Consider the following 16,465-nt stretch of genomic DNA (forward strand, 5'->3'; position numbering starts at 1 on the left):
TCTTTCCCTCTTTCTCTCTACCATTGGTCTGTGGCAGGCATAGATTCAGCCTACATTCCTGATACTAAAATCTTTGCCCAGCAGTTTCCCTGAAGATACAGCCTGTGTCTGTATAGTAATGCAGCTATTGAAATCATGCATAGCTCCTACCTTTATTCACTTTAGTGTACTATTTTCAGTATCCACTGTGCGCTGTCCATCTATTCATAAATCACTGTGCCCAGACTTTAAAGTGCCCATGGCTTGCTCATTTTGCTTGTTTCCAGCCATTTAATGTTTAATCTTGGGTACCTCTAGATTGGCTTTGCACCCATCATAACTCCAAATAGTCTGTAATTACTTCAGAGTGATAAAACCAGAAAGCCTCTTTCTAAAAACAACAGGATAGGTTGTGAATGCACACACCTTCTGCTGCTGGCACAACAGACCACAATGGCATTAATCTCAATTTGTCCTCCATAGATAGGTAAGCAATGGTATATGTACCGATGGAAAGAGATATGTAACACTCTAAACAAAGCGGGTAATTGCGTAACCCCATATTTTAACTGGCATAATGCAGACATAGTAACTTCTCCAGCCTTACAACAATTCTCTACAGAAACAAAGCATTAACAGACATGCAACATGTTTTTTCTTTCTTTCTATTATAAACTTACCGTTAAATCCCACCAAGTAGTAGAAACATCGCTCCCTTTCAAGTAGCTCCAAGGTCGGTAAATCCAACTGGTGCTCGCTGCGTCTTCCCCCGCATGACCACATACAGTCCTAAAGTAGTAAAATTAATTACAACAGGTAGTGTAGCGCCGACAATGACATCATGGATTATTAATCTGCTTGGTAACCAGCAACACATCGCATGCGGCAGACACACTGGCCTCAAGCTGTCAAAACAAACAGGTACTGTGCTCCAGGGAAATCCAGCCTTGATGAGCTGATCATTCACTGTCCCAGGGTGCTTCACTAGCCGGCTGCTTGTAGGTTAGACTCAGTCAGGTAGAATAGTGAGTCCCTGTACAGGAACATTTGCGGACATGCAGTAACCTCGGGCCCTGTATTTTTCTCCATATCCTCTGGTCACAGTGCAGCAGCAGAAGGGAAAATATATCCACAAAACCGTGCAGTTGAAAAATTCAGCTTTTACAATGGCATTGGTGGATGCCAGGGAAGCTCACATGAAGGTGCAACGACCTGAAGATTATGACAATTCAAGGAGATCCTTATCACATATTACTTAATTCAAAGTGGTGTGGTGGGTAGAGCAGTCGTCTCCCAAATGGAAAGTTGAGGGTTCGAATCTCTGTGCCTGCAGTCTACATGTCAAAGTGTCCTTGGGCAAGACACTGAACCCCCCAAGTTGCTCATGATGGCGGCGCGTATGTAGGCAGCGGCCCGGGGCCCTCGGCTCCAAACAAAATTTTGTTGTACGTGTCACAATGTTACAATGACAATAAAATAAAGCTTCTAGTTAGCTGTAGAATAAAATGAACTGTCAGTTCAACACATCTCTAACCCCTTGTATGTAGTTTCAGTTTGTCCCTGTTAACTCTCTTCCTGTCAGTTGCACATGCAAGGTCACACTATTAGAACTTCTATATAATAACACAGCAATAAGGTTTTTATTACTAAGGTGCCTTTGTGTCAGCTCACCCCTCCTCTTTCCACTGGAGATTTCCTCTACAGCAAAATGCAGATTAAACCTTTACAGACAGTCTTTGCATACTTATGCACAGGTGCTCAGTTGACTTAGTTTGAGTGTCCTTTTGACTGTTTCTCCAGAAACTGATGGCAAAGGCAAGAGGCTGTTTTGTGTCTGTTACTGTTGATTACCTCATTGTTGTTGGCTACTTGGCTGTAATGGCCCATTGTATCTTGGCGAGGATCCGGCACCGCATGGCAGGAATAAAGACAGGAAATAAAAGGAAGGTGGTTGATAAGAAAGCAGAGAAATCCCTGAAGGTGCTGCACAATCACTGTCTATGAACAAAAATGTTTTTCAGTTGAGCTCACACACTTGTCTGCTCAAACACACACAGCCCTACACATTCAAGCACTATATAGAGTACATGCACACACAAGCACACCTAAGCATGCAAGCAAACCCACAGACACAAACATGCACACATGCCCATATAGTAAATACTGATCTCATTGTCAAGTGACTTCCCTTAATGTGTTTACTAAAGTAAAGGTGCTCAGCCTATCATGAGTTGCACTTTCCAGGAGTCTTGTATAGTCTAGTATATGGACAACAAGGCAAGAACACATACAGTACAGTGTGCCATGGAAAGGCAAACAGCGAGACAGTCTGACAAACGTAGGCACATATGACAGATGGCCAGACTCTGACAATTTGAATTTTCTATGGAACAGTCAAAAGTGACTTGTGTGTACTCTGAGTGAGCAGGAGATTACACTAGAATAGTCTGCCTGAAGTAGGATTACACTTCTCCTGCTGTGTTTCAAGCCTGGATCAGGAGAATGAAGCACCATGCAAAGATCACACCAGTAAACACTTTTTCTTGTCAGCAGGCGAGAAGGGAGGAGCGAATCCTCATGTTGGCTAAAGCCAAAGTCAAAACTGGTTTAATTCTCACACTTCCTTTGTCATTGCTTCGCCTTATCTGTTAAATTGCCAGTCCTTTTACCATCTAATTAGTCTGAAGAACTGGTATTGTGCATTTTTATTCAGAGTTTCTATTCTTAGTTGTAAATTGATGTGCACAGTGTGTTCAGTAGAAATGTATGATATCAATTTAAAGGAGATCTCAAAGCCTGTGGCGATGGTGGAAGTGGAAATACCATATGGTGAGAAAAGGTGGACTTGGCAGTTGGAAACTTTTGGTCATAAGTTTTATCATGAAAGTTTTGTTAAGGAAACCTCCTGTCAGTAGGTGTACCTGAAATTAATTTTGGGGAAATGGGGTGGACTTGGTGGTGGATGACCTTGTGATTTAGATTAAACCAGGTCCATTATTAGTTAGCAGTGATGCTCATTCATTGATTCATTGATTCATTCATTCATTCATACAACTTTAACTAAGCACTGTGTTTTGGTAATAGCTGACAGTTGCATTAGCAGTCAGTATCACCTTTTGTTCAGCAGACTGTTGGGCAGAATATTTGCAAAGATTGTACTTTTTTGGATCATGGATATCATTTGTCATTCATCATATCCAACTCTGCAAAAACTCACTTTCTATGACTGGAGTAAACCAGACATCTTCTCAGTACTGCTAATGGGTGTCATTCATCTCTCAGCAGAGGAGAGGAAGATGTGTACAAAGTCACTTCCAGTACTCACTACAGTACCTGCATTCATCCTTATTCTCAATTTATTTCCCTTGTTGCCCCCTTTAGTACAAATTCTCTCTTTATTCATTCACAGAACATATTTTGCTGTCACAACATGTATAAACTTACAGTTTACATTTTTTGGCGGTAAGTAGGTAAGCTGCCATAAACCTGTAGGTTTGTGGGTTCTGTACAGGATTATTTTTTGTCATCTGCCACGTCTTCTGTTCCTTGGTAGGGTTATTGGCTTTCCAAGGCATCTCCTCTACCCTCTCTGCAAAGATTCTGTCTATGTGCAGCTGTTTTGGAATATTCTCTTTTTCAGGAGCCATTTTACTGATGTACTCATGGATGCTTCATATTTCATTTACTGGCCTGACTTTCACTAAGCCCTTCTCTCTCTAATGGGCATACAATTTTTGGATATTTTTGGAATTTGGATGAAATTCTTTTTTTGTTGTGACAGGTTTCCTGTAGTAATGAGATCGTTAATGTTGCTGATGTGTAAATGATCGTGTGTAATCAACTGTCCAGCTAGCCTTATTATTTAGTTTAGTAGGAATTTGCATCTCTTCCATCTACACGATTTGATCTGGATCTTGATACATAGTCCATGATATGATGCAGCTAAGTTTGTAATGATATAATACAGTGTGATACAAATACTGTACATCCAGACTTTTGGCTAGCTTGTGTGTTTTAACATAGTGGCCTCTGACATGTTTTTGTCTTGTTGGAAAGGATTGGGTCCAGCACCTGGGACACTATAGGTAGGCATGCGATTGGCCCTTAGCAGAAGATGGTGTATCTCACACTCACTAGAGGCTGGAGCACAGAGAAGTAACAAGAAAACTGACAAGGACTGGTTTATGATATCAATTTTAGAGCATTAAAAAAACCCAATTTGGTTCAATTCTGCGATTTTGAACCCATGTAGCTGTAACTGACTCTTCTATCAATTTCGGACAGATATGCTGTGTGTATTGCGCATATGTGCTTTGAGAGGGAGCAGAGAAGAAGATGCAAGTTTACCCTATCTGAACTTTAATATGTTTGAAGAAACAGAAAAACTGTTTTGGAAACTGCAATCAGTCTTCTGACAGTCAGATCATCTTTTATTTTGTTCAGTAATTTAAGCATGGTTTGATAAGAAAGCCTGTGAATTCACTTTCTCTTCTGGCAGGAGATGAAATTTGCAAACACCCTCTTTCTCCTCCATCGTGTTTATAAATCTGACAAGGTCTCAGATGACTAACAGCTGTCGCGCTGACAGCAGCTAGGTGCATTTTACACCTTCTTTCTCTTGATGTTAAATTTCAGCCATAGTTCCCTCCTTCACAGCAGTGGTAAATCAGGTGCTGAGGGTAACTGTATATAGTTTTATTCTCTCCTCCTCTATCTTGTGCCCCTGAATGGGAATATGCATTAGACCAAACATGCAAATTTCAGTGGTGCACTTTTCTTCTTCTTCTCTGGTGCAAAACACCAAAATTCCTTATCCTCCTCCTCCTTAAAATGAACACTCACACATATGTGCTATTTAGCACCAAAAAATGAGTCACAAAAGTGTAATAAAAAGTACAGTATGCCCCCAGGTGTTCAGACAATACGTGAAGCACATTTTGACCTTGCATTCTGTCTGAATACACTCAGAGTGTGAGAGCTTAAATCAGTAGAAACTAAACATAAGGGTTACAACATTAGCAGTCAACCACACTTTTGAAGGCTTTTTCCTTGTACCACATAAGTAGACCCTCACTATTTAGAGATTGACTGACAAGTGCTGAAACTACAGTACAGCATAGATTTTAGTTTAAATTACTAATTTTTGATTTAGTCTAGGAAGACATTTGTGTTTAGTAATATCTGATTGTTTAAAAATTCCCATTTTTGGTTTTGTAGTCCTATATCATCAGCTTATCTCTTGCCCCACTTTCCAAGTGATTATCTGATGTCAGGTAGGGCTTATGTAATACCTTAGATCTTGTTCTTTCCATTGAACTGGCAGTTGAGTACTTAGTTGCATATAAAGTTACTGGGAATCATGGAACCTCAGGTCCATGTAGCTGTTCTGTCCATACTAATATTTATATCTAATTGTCAGTACTAATATTGTCAGTAACAATTCATTTAATGTGCTGTAGCCTGTAGCAATCAATCTGCGAGACGTCAGTATCTGACAGAAATGCAGGGGTACCAGTTTTTTTGGTCACAACTGTATGCATCATGTCATTTGTCTCCAAAAATGTATGAAATTGAAGGCCAAATGGCCTTGCCCTTCAAATTATGAAATTGATGCCCTGTATACGTCAGTTTTGCAGTTGTAGGTTTTCTTGTAGTCACTTCATATTTAGTGCTGTTTTGCCTTAGTGAGTAGAGAGGGAGCCTGCTGTTACTATAAGTGGTTCATCTGCGCTGCTAGAAGAGCTGACCCTGTTTGGCTGATAGATCAGTCTGTGGGTAGATTTGTATGTGCACAACCATCCAGCACTCCTTTAACAAAATTTGTGTATAGAATGTTTATGTTTGTGTTGAAACACAATTGAAAAATGAGCATGTTCTCTTTAAATCTTTACAAGCAGGACCCCCATTGTCAGGTGAATACGGCCTCCCCCTGTGCCTGTCGTAGCATGATCCAACTCAAGGTCCTGCATAGGAGTCATATTAACAAAGTCAAAGCCTGTTTCCTGGACAGGATGATGCCTGTGATAGATGTTGACTATCATCTGAGAACCATACTCCCCCCCCGAACTGTCGTGTGCAGAGCTCTTGATGTGTCTTTAAAGCCCAGACCTCTCATCTCAGTCTTTGGTGTTACAGAAGATGGTGCTGGCATGGGCCTCACATCAACCAAGGCCGATGTGTTGGCCTCTTCTTTTTTAGTTGCTTGTAGACGATTGTTACTGCACTGGAAAAGCCCAAGTCCTCTTCACTGTACTGCCTGGCTAGGGGACTTTTTTCATTGTTACATTTAGAGAAGGTCCAATATTCCATTAGAGGTTCGCCAGCACAGTTCCACAAAAGGTGGGATCAGGTGCTCTGCTGTTTTAACTCGCTTTGTCTTAATTCACTGTGACTGCAAGATGGGAATTAAATGTACAACTTATGGATTGAAGACTCAGTTTTTTTTTCTTCAGTCAGTATCATAAAGGAGCAAATTTTCTTGAAATTGAGAAAACTCCTCATAGGTAAAACAACCACAGAGAATGGGAATGTCTGTTTTAAGGTACATCATTCAAGTTGGCGACTTGTACTCAAGTTAAATAATAAGAATAATAATAATGACTCATGAACATTAAAGTGTTTCACATCTCTGTAGGAGGAAAGTTTGTTTTTAAGGACCCTCTGTGTTCCTTTAGCACATTACACTGTGTGTCTGCCAACTACTGGAGTGTGACGCCCAAGCAAAGCACAAAACTGCTGTGCCAACTTTTTGGTGATGGGATCAATATGTTGTAACCTTTGGATATAAGGATTTCAGAATCAATGGGTTTAGCAGAAAAACAGCCCCCGTAAAGCATGCGGGGAAAAGGAGAAAATAAAAACATCATCACATGGATGTTCACTCATGTAGATGTCAATATGTCGAGCCCAACTGTTGTGAATTCCACATGCATAGATAGTCACATCAGAAGGGTTTCACAACACTTTTCTTTTTGTACATTTTACAAGTGCAATTTTTTCCATGACAGTATGAACTTACACCACATAAAAATGTGCAGAATGTGTGGGTGGGAATCCTTTCTGAAGCGACTGTATATACTGTAAATCTCACTGACAAATGATAGCCAAAGCTATTTAGAAAACTTTGATAGCCTTCAGATCAATAATGCCTAATTCCCAGTGTTTTCAAAATGCATAGGAAGAAGGCAGACTATGAAAACTCTGAGGAACTGTTTCACAGCCAGGGACACGTTTGGATTAGCTTGACAATGTTGCTCTTTCCCAAATTTTCCACATTGCCAACCATATATAAAAAAAGCTGCCACTTGCGAGAAATGTCATTGCAATGCCCACTGACCGTGTGATGGTAAGAGCAAGGCTCCTCTTTGTCTGGCCCCTAACATGAGGCAGTGACAGCCTCCTCAATTATTCCCTTTTAACTGAAATGGTACAGTTTGATTAACAACAGTTTGGGATGGGTCAAAGGGTCCAGTTGAACTCTCTCTCTCATCACGCTCTATATTCTTCAAATTCATGTCTTAGTATAATTGCTCTGCAGCTAATTGGTTGCTTCCTGGTCCGACCCTGTTTAAGAGGTTTTCTTGTTTACACTGAATAACCCTGAGAACAAACCTGCTTCCAATTAGGCTTGAGATTATGAACATGTTGCCAGGACAACAAGTCCTATGAGACTTTTGAAGAACCAACAAATCCTGCATCATGTGGAATTGTCAACAAACTTGGATTAATTTCATTATAGCCCCTTTTGTCACTTCCTCTCTGCTTCCTTTCTCTTGACTTTCTTTCCAGTCTTTCATCAGCACTTCATATCTTTTTCCATGCTTCTAACTTGAGGCTTACACGCAACAGTGGTTTGACAGTTCTTTCAAATACATGCACACTATCCCTCTCCCTCTCTCTCTTCTCTCTCACACACACAGAGATTGGCATATGCAGTGTTGTATCAGTCACTGGGAGCACCTTGCTGGAAATCTTCTCACGTCCACATGTTGCTATTTTTAGCCTCATTCAGAGTGGCAGCATGGGCACAAGACGTGGCTGACATATTCCTACCTCCATCTGCCCACTACAGCCATCAAGGGAGAGAGAGATGGGGAGAGATTTGACCTAGTGTAACATCCCTTCCCTTTACACTCCATCTCACATCCCATTCATCCCTCTGTCTCCCCATCTCTCACCCCGTCTGCCCATCAAATCCTAGCCAAAGAGAAAGCAGAGAGAGGGAGAGGGTGGAAACAAGATACTGGAATTTTCTGGCATATCTGAGAACAAGGCAGTCAAAGCACAGGAATGTGTTCTGAGATCAGCTTTGTGAAACCACCGCTGTTCTTACAGAGAACACAAATATCCCAGCACCCAATACAGAGCATTGATAAACAGTTGTAAAGACTTTATGGCTAACTCCCATATGTTGGTACAAGTGTGAGAGAGAGAGAATTAGTAGACTGTTTTAGTGACAGTCCATTGGGTACTAATGAATAAAATCATTAAGCAATTTAAATTTTTTCAGAGGATAGCCAGCTCTCATAGAACTCTGGTGTATTGATTAACTTTACCTTTTGGGATAACTCTTTCTCTTTCTGGGGTCTGTCAGAGGTTTCTCCCATTAAAGGGAGTTTTCCCCTCCCCACTGTCACTAAGTGCTTGCTCAATGGGGATTTATTGGGATTCTCATCTATAATATTAATAATAGTAAGGTCTAGACCTTACTTTCTAAAGTGTCCTGAGACGACTTCTGTTGTCATTTGGCACTATACAAATAAAATTGAATTGATTTGAATGTAATTTTTGCCCCCTTCATTATTCCATTCTTCTGTGTTGTTTTTCTATCTTAGATTTTCTCCATCTCTGTCTCTCTGAGTCTAATCTGAGATGGGGCAGGGAATAGATGGATGCAATAATAATGACCCAGTCAGACTGCACTTCTGTTACAGGTCTGGTCTAGATATTCATTGTGTTTATGCAGGAGAAGCATCTCTCTCCATTGTAATATTTTTTCTATAACCAGAAAAACACTATATTTTAATGTGATTTCTTTTTTTAGGCATTTTGTGGCCTCCACCAAAAGATGAAATCACCTAATTGAGTAGTATTTTATGAGACTTCCATTGACTGAGAATGTATGCCACTCTACACACAATGTCAACAAATTGCTTAGACCAAGAGCTTTTGAACACAATTTTTGCAGTCAATACAATAATACAATACCCTCTAGCTTGATACCAATGGCAAAAGGAGACCCCCTGGAAATAAAGCTCTAAAACTAAATTGCTCTGTTATATTTCTCTTAACAGCAGGTGAGATCAGTGTCTTTTGTTAGAGCTGCAGTGAGATCAGTCTGATGGCACAAAGGTACACTGTTTTTCTACTCTTTCTGTCTTTTTATATAACTAATTACAACTTAATTATTTTTGTTGTGGCTACAACCCTTTTAAAGCTTTGCATATACCTGAACATCCATTTCTCATCAGTTGGTTTTATTACAATGGTCCACATTGAAGACCATATAAGTGTTCACTTTCAAGGTTCTCCTCTCTTAGGATTGGTTGGCTCGTAGTTTTTTTAGCTCTCTGCTACAATTTTTCAGAAATAATTTTCATAATGTTTTCATACTCTCTGGGACCGTCTCCTTATCCATCTTAACTTGATTTGGTCACATGGATGCACACTGTGCACTCAAAGGTGATAATTAGTCATATGCAACTGAAAAGCTTGATGAGTCACACTGGGGTTTTTAGGGAAAATGAAAAAGATGCACGTTCACTGTTACATAATTTTTTAAATATGACAGTATAACACTGTTAGTTTTAAATACTAAAAACAATTTGCACATTCTGAGATATCAAAATAATTGGTTTTAGATATGTTTGCTGTAGGTTGCCTCCAGTGTTACTGGGAGCAAGGATAAATGTGCACTTTACTGTACTTCTTTGCAAATCTGTGTATGTGTGAGAGTATGTTTGTTTAATAGCTTCCTTGTGAATTATTTTAAATGTATATCTTGTTGGCATATTAAGTATTGCCTGACAACAGGCAAAGAGGATTTTAATTGATATTTGCTATCTGTGCTGGTGTGTGTCTGTGCCTGTTTATGCACACATAAAACCACACTGCGTCTGAGTGAGGCAGATTGGAGTAGAAAGGGAACTTGTCCTTCCCTTATGACTTGTGTTAAATATGTTTAATCCAGATGTGTGGATGTTGGTGTCATTACTGTATGTCCATGAGAGTATGCACTATACATGTCATGCAATGTACTTTTTTAATATTGTAGCTTATGTACAGTAGCATTTTCAATCCAACTCCTTATCAATATAAGCAGTCTACAAAAAACATGATACAAGAGGACACAACCCGAGTGGAGTAAACAAAAGTAAGTGGTGAGACAGAAAGCGACAGACTGCTCTCCTCCAGATTTGCTTTTTTTGTCACCCTTACCCTGAAATTCATTTTCTGGCCTGAAGGCAGCTCCTAAAGAGTACAGAATACACAGCTACAGCACATAGAACACATATAACAACTGTCATACAAAACACGTCATCAGAATGCAACATGAATATACCAGACATAAATGACAACATATTCTCTGAGTTCAGATCTCACTCATCCCCACACTTATTTTGATTAAGCAATAGCATTGACTGATGAATAAAATAATTTTTTTAATCATTTTATTGTGAGCTGCTCAAAAAGAGATTTATAAAAAGTGGCCAATGATTATTGAGCAAATTCTGAGTTGATTAAAGTTTCACAGACAAACTGCCAAAGCAGGCTGTATAGCAGTACAGCATGACACACTGAATCACTTACTTCAATAGAAAAATTAAACACTCTGGCTGCTGACTCCCAAAAGCTCAAAGCCAGCAAAGAAACTAGAACATAGGGTGAAATCACTGGGGTGAAATCTGTCATAATACCTGTAGGAGGACACTTGTTTGTTTTTCTATATTATGTACTAAAACTGGAAGCAGCTGACCCTCAGGAGGGTCTGTCATTTCTCTAAGGCCATTTTTGTCACACCATTCAGTCAGCCAGTCAGTATCATGCTGGTACATTCTAGTATTGTAACTGTCAGTCAGCAGAGACTGTAGGTGGAGTCAAAAGAATATTTCAGAAGACAATGGTTAGGCATACTGGTGGTGCAGTCGGCTGTATGCAGTGTAAATAACAGAGGTGAGCTAACGCAGCCTTGAGGTGCTCCATCACTGGTTCTAACTGGGGAGGACTATGTATTGTTTACCTTCACTGTCTATTGTGTTTTTATTAGTTATACCAGCAAATCATCCATCCATTCATGCATTATCTATACTGCTTTTCCTAATGAGGGTGCCAGCAAATTGAGTATGCATTAAACTGTAATTGAAGTATTTTAGACTACACTAAATTTGGTTGAATTGTGAAAAATGCAGAAAAATAGCTCTGGCATACACCCTGCATTTCTGTCGGACAATGCACAACGTCTTCCATAAAATTGTTGCAATCGCAAAGTCTTTGGTATTGTCATGTTTATTTCCTTTGTTTGCATTGGAACAACACAAAAAGCAGAGAAAAAGCCAAATCTGATCCATTCCACATAGAACTCCAAAAATGGACTGGACAGAATTATTGACACCTTTTCAGAATCTTCAGAAATAGTTGTATTTCAAGCAGGTGATGCTTATTTAATTTGTAGTGAAACTCACCTGTAGCAATCAAGTGCTTGCAATATGGAAATCACAGTTGCAACCAGTTAAAATGGAGAAAAGTTGACTCAGCCTTTGTGTTGCTTGGACCACACTGAACATGGAGAAAAGAAAGAAGAAAGATTTGTCTGAGGATTTGAGAACCACAATAGTGGAAACGCATGGACAGTCTCAAGGCTACAAGTACATGACCAGAGATCTTGCTGTTCTTGTGTCCACTGTGCACAACACTTGGACCACACTGAACATGGAGAAAAGAAAGAAGAAAGATTTGTCTGAGGATTTGAGAACCACAATAGTGGAAACGCATGGACAGTCTCAAGGCTACAAGTACATGACCAGAGATCTTGCTGTTCTTGTGTCCACTGTGCACAACATTCTCAAGACGTTTACAAACCACAATCTTTCTAGGAGAATGTCCTGTGGACAAATGAGGCTGAAATAGAGCTTTTTGGTTGAGCACATCAAATCTTCTATTATGTCTTTAGTCATCAAACCATCTTCCAGCTACATTTCACAAACCATCTGGTTTCTTGCCATTTAACATGCTTGCTTTAGGGGCATAGTGTTAACATGATAACTTAAAAAAATCAAAAGAAACAATGACTTTGCCTTTGATAGTGTCTCCTCCATTTTCAGTCAAATTAACTGTAGTATTGCTGCACACAGGGGCAGACGTAGTGAGAAACACAACTGAACAAAATGATATGCTCTAAGAGCTTTAACTAACATCCCTATTGGACACTTACAGCATTTCAGCAAGTTACCTTGGCAACTAGGTAAGGTGCACTGCTCCTTGGCACACCCTGAGATTAACTGGCTGATAATATGCAAATTTAAAGAAACAAAAGCTAAAGTAAAAAAAAAAAAAAAGGCTGAAAGCCAAGATAAATCTGTCTTCTCCATAATCTGTATGTGTACTGTAAGTTTAGAGTGTGCTACTGCAGACAGCATTGTGCTGCACCTGTCTTATGTGGTTAAGATAGAGGATAGTGTGTAGTGCTGCACAGGAGGATGCAAAGATACAGTATTTAGAATGCAACAAGCTGATTCAAACTGAAAGTTTGACAAAGTGTCAGATGTGCAGAAAAATATCTCTGTAGCAGTGCTTGTTGTACTGCTGTACGTTTGTTGATGTGTGTGTTGTGCACTTTTGGAAGATCACAAAGTTCTCTGATTCTTCACTAATGTTGCATTAATGTCTCAAGTCTTGGGTAAATGGTTTTCATTTAGGGATAGAGCACTTTCTTACCAGTACTGCTGCAGAACTGACCCTGTAATTTCATCTAAACTTGTGGTTTTATGTGTAACAAGTAAACAGATTATTGACATAACACTGTATTCAGAAATCTACCAGGTTCAGAAAGGAGAGTTTAAGCAACTTCTGGTGTCAACTTGTGCTAGGGACGGAGAGTTTGTAGTATAAACAAGGCCAAATGCTGCAGCCAGCCCCTGCTGCTGACCAGCACTTACAGCTCTTTACAGATTAGGTCCCAGATTCTCTGCAGATGAAAGATAAGGTTTGTCCGAGTCTCAGCATTTAAAGCTGCTCAAATAGAAGCTGTTGGAAGTACATATCTGTGATCTCTCCCTTGCTCACATTTTCACTAATACACTCCCTCTCTTGCTCTTTCTGGTGTAGCATACGCACACACTGCCTGTGCTCTTCCCTTCTCTCTTTCTTTTTCACTTTCTGAAACTGCACAACTCTCCTTCCCAGTCAAGCCAGAAAAAGTCCAAAGAAAGTTTTTAAATGGACAGTCACTAGTTTACCTAATAGTGAGTAAATTAAAATTTTGGACACTCACCTTAAAATACTTTTGTGTCATCCCTGACAGCTGCTAAGTTGTGGATTTATAACTTTCACATTTATAAAATGTGGCGCATCGTATTGCAGGATTGTTAGCAGAAAGTAGTGTACAGTGCATGGTGAGCTAAAAAAAAAAAAGACAACTGTACCACCTAGCATTAAAAGTAGATTAAACACTAGCTTATTAGCTTAATATACTGTGTAACCTGTAAGCTAGTGGTGTTTGCAGCGGTGCATGTATATGAGGTGTTGTAAAGGCAAATCTAAGAGGAAAACAAAGCCAAAAGTTAGCTGGTGAAAGACGGAGAGAGAGAATTAAGAGAGAGCCTAAACAACCTAGGCCCATCCTGCTCTGGTGAAAGACATCAGATCTGATGGCTCTGCCCAGCTCTACCTGCACACAACCTGAGGAAGGAAGGAGGAGTGCTGACATGGGTATTGGCTGTCACACCTACTATATATAGCGGTTACATTTACACACTCACTTGGACAATAAAACATGGCAGACAGTAAATATAGTGCACTATATGCTGTAGTAAAGGGGACTGATTTTCAGCAAGTGTCCTGCAAGCCTTATCATGGCAAGAGGATGTTGTTTTATTGAAGACATTGGCTTGAAATAAATACTGTAAATTCCATTCTGTACCTAGTTCTGACATACTTGTAGTAGACATCCCCTGGCCTTGGCTGGTGTGATGCAATGACTCATCAAAAGTCCCTCATCCCCCGTTCACACCTCTTTAGCACACATGTAACTGGATTAATTGAAAAGTTTAACCATCAGTGTCGCATATTGCTGCTGTTATTTTTTAAAGTAATAATAAGAGTGTTGTCAATGATCACAGTGTTCATTAATCATGCTTGCAATAAAATCTGCCACTAATGGAGACTGTATGAGCAGTTTATCAAACAGCTGTTGAACAAGCAGAACACAAACTTGCAGAAATGTGATGCCTTTGCCGCTTTGCCTGCAATCAACCTGCTGAGTTCCTGATTGTAAAGAGGTCTACATTCCCCCCAGACAATGTAGACATCTTCACCTGTTTGAAAAAGAATTAGAAGTTATACAGTAAGCTCATGTCTGTTTTTTTATTGTCTGTATGATTCTTGTGAACATGATATGTCAGGAACACCTTAGGGGATTTTCTTTAAATTTGGTACGTGTCCACTTGGAATCAAGGCTGAAGTTATTTGATTTTGGTGGTACAAGGTCAGTGTCACCTTGCGTTCATCTCATTCTTGTGAACCCGATATCCCAGGAACACCTTAAGGAATGCCTTTTCCCCCCATGACTGAAAAACCATGACACAAGCTGAACTGTGAGTTCTGTGAGCTGTTGCACCCTGCTGGTATATAATAATATGCAACATTTGCCTGCACACAGAGATCATAAGATTGACTGACATATATCAGATTCTTACAATGTACTTAGTCACTTGTATTTGGAGTCATTGTTAAAGTAAAATAGGCATTAAACCCTCTTTTATCACTGAGATTACTGTTGTACTGCTACACTGCACTAAGCGTAAATTACCAACACATGTCTTTGCTGCCTACTGTGCTTGTCTTGACAACATGCCGCATCAACACAAATTAAGCTCACCTATTTGTGTCAAATGGACAGTACAAATCATGAACCACTGTCCATAATTAGGGAGTCCAGCCTCAGCTCTTTCTGCGTAAGAAGTGTGTGCAGTGTGTATTCACATGGCGTCTTTCAAGGTGTCTAAATCTTGATGATAGCCCATTAATCGAAATTAATTGTATCAATGCTCTTTTCCTGTCCTTTGGTAATTGTTCAGATGTAAACCCTTGTAAACCTTCAGGTGGTGTGTTCATTTTATACTTAGGGATTTGGAGGACGTACACTGTGTATAGACCCACAGTTGGTTTTCTATAGCCAGGAAGTCTTAGGATTAAAGAGAGTGTCTAGTTCATGGTATTTAATTGGTAATGCCCCTCATCAAACAGAATGTGTGAGTGAGCTTGTCTGCAGTTTGATTACAAAAAGGGGTCAGACTGTCTCATTCCACAACAAATGGATGTCTGGCTGACTGTAAATGGAGATGTGTTTATATTAGTTTGTCCTTAGCAGATGTGTCCTCATCACATGTCCACTTGTAACAACGTTTCATGGTTGATTTGCTGCATGCTGTGATGGGAGGATGAGGAAAGATGGCTTCTATTTATTAGCATCATAGGCATTTGATGCAGGCAGGATGGTTACTGGGACATTTTATTTGTAATTTATAATTTTAGTATACTAAATTACACGTTGCTAAGTATTGATCTCAGACTATGTACTAAACTCAATAAAAATCATATGACGAGTGTTCCCTATAGATATAAACTATGAAAAAGTACATAGTTATTGGCTTTCAGCACCTGCTTAAAATGACATTGAAAGACTGGGCTATGATCCACTGAATACAGCTAACAAAGCTAAACAAAGAGGAATGAACTTGTATAATGATAGTGGCACATGGCATTTACGTGACTGTGCCTGCACACTACGCGCCAGTAAATACCTAACAAACGAGTTTTGGGGTGGTGTAATTCTAAGTTGCTTGTGATAAATTTTATCAGCATAACCTCAAGGTTAAGGAAGTTGTGCTCTGCACAGCAAACTAATGGCCAAGTTCATTTGACTGAAACAGTGATATTATTAAGGAAAATATAATGCATTTGCTTCAACATTTTCATATTAAAAATGCCATTCACCATGTAATACAATGTTTGCCATAGCACAGAATAATGAAGCAGAAGGACAACTTGAGTATTGAACAGTGCTGTTACTTCTCAAGTCTTTGGTGTGTGTGCATTGCAGTGATGTGAAATTGCATGCCTGTATTGCAGTGAATATAATGACATACTGTAATGGGAATAATGTATACAGAAGAAGAGAGAAGCAGAAATGAATGGACAAAGTAAGGGGAGATAAATAGAGCAAGTCATTCATGTGTCAGACACTAACCTCTTTCTGCTCATCTATTCT

The 16,465-nt window shown here is 39.6% G+C and overlaps 1 protein-coding gene across 8 annotated transcripts in view; it reads left to right on the forward strand.

The window, feature by feature from the left end:
- Positions 1–16,465, forward strand: part of shank3a (SH3 and multiple ankyrin repeat domains 3a) — a 166,570-nt gene that overhangs the window by 37,201 nt on the left and 112,904 nt on the right. The window lies entirely within an intron of this gene.

The sequence above is a fragment of the Monopterus albus genome, unplaced genomic scaffold, assembly GCF_001952655.1.
Source record: "Monopterus albus unplaced genomic scaffold, M_albus_1.0 scaffold5.1, whole genome shotgun sequence".
Taxonomy (NCBI): Eukaryota; Metazoa; Chordata; class Actinopteri; order Synbranchiformes; family Synbranchidae; genus Monopterus; species Monopterus albus.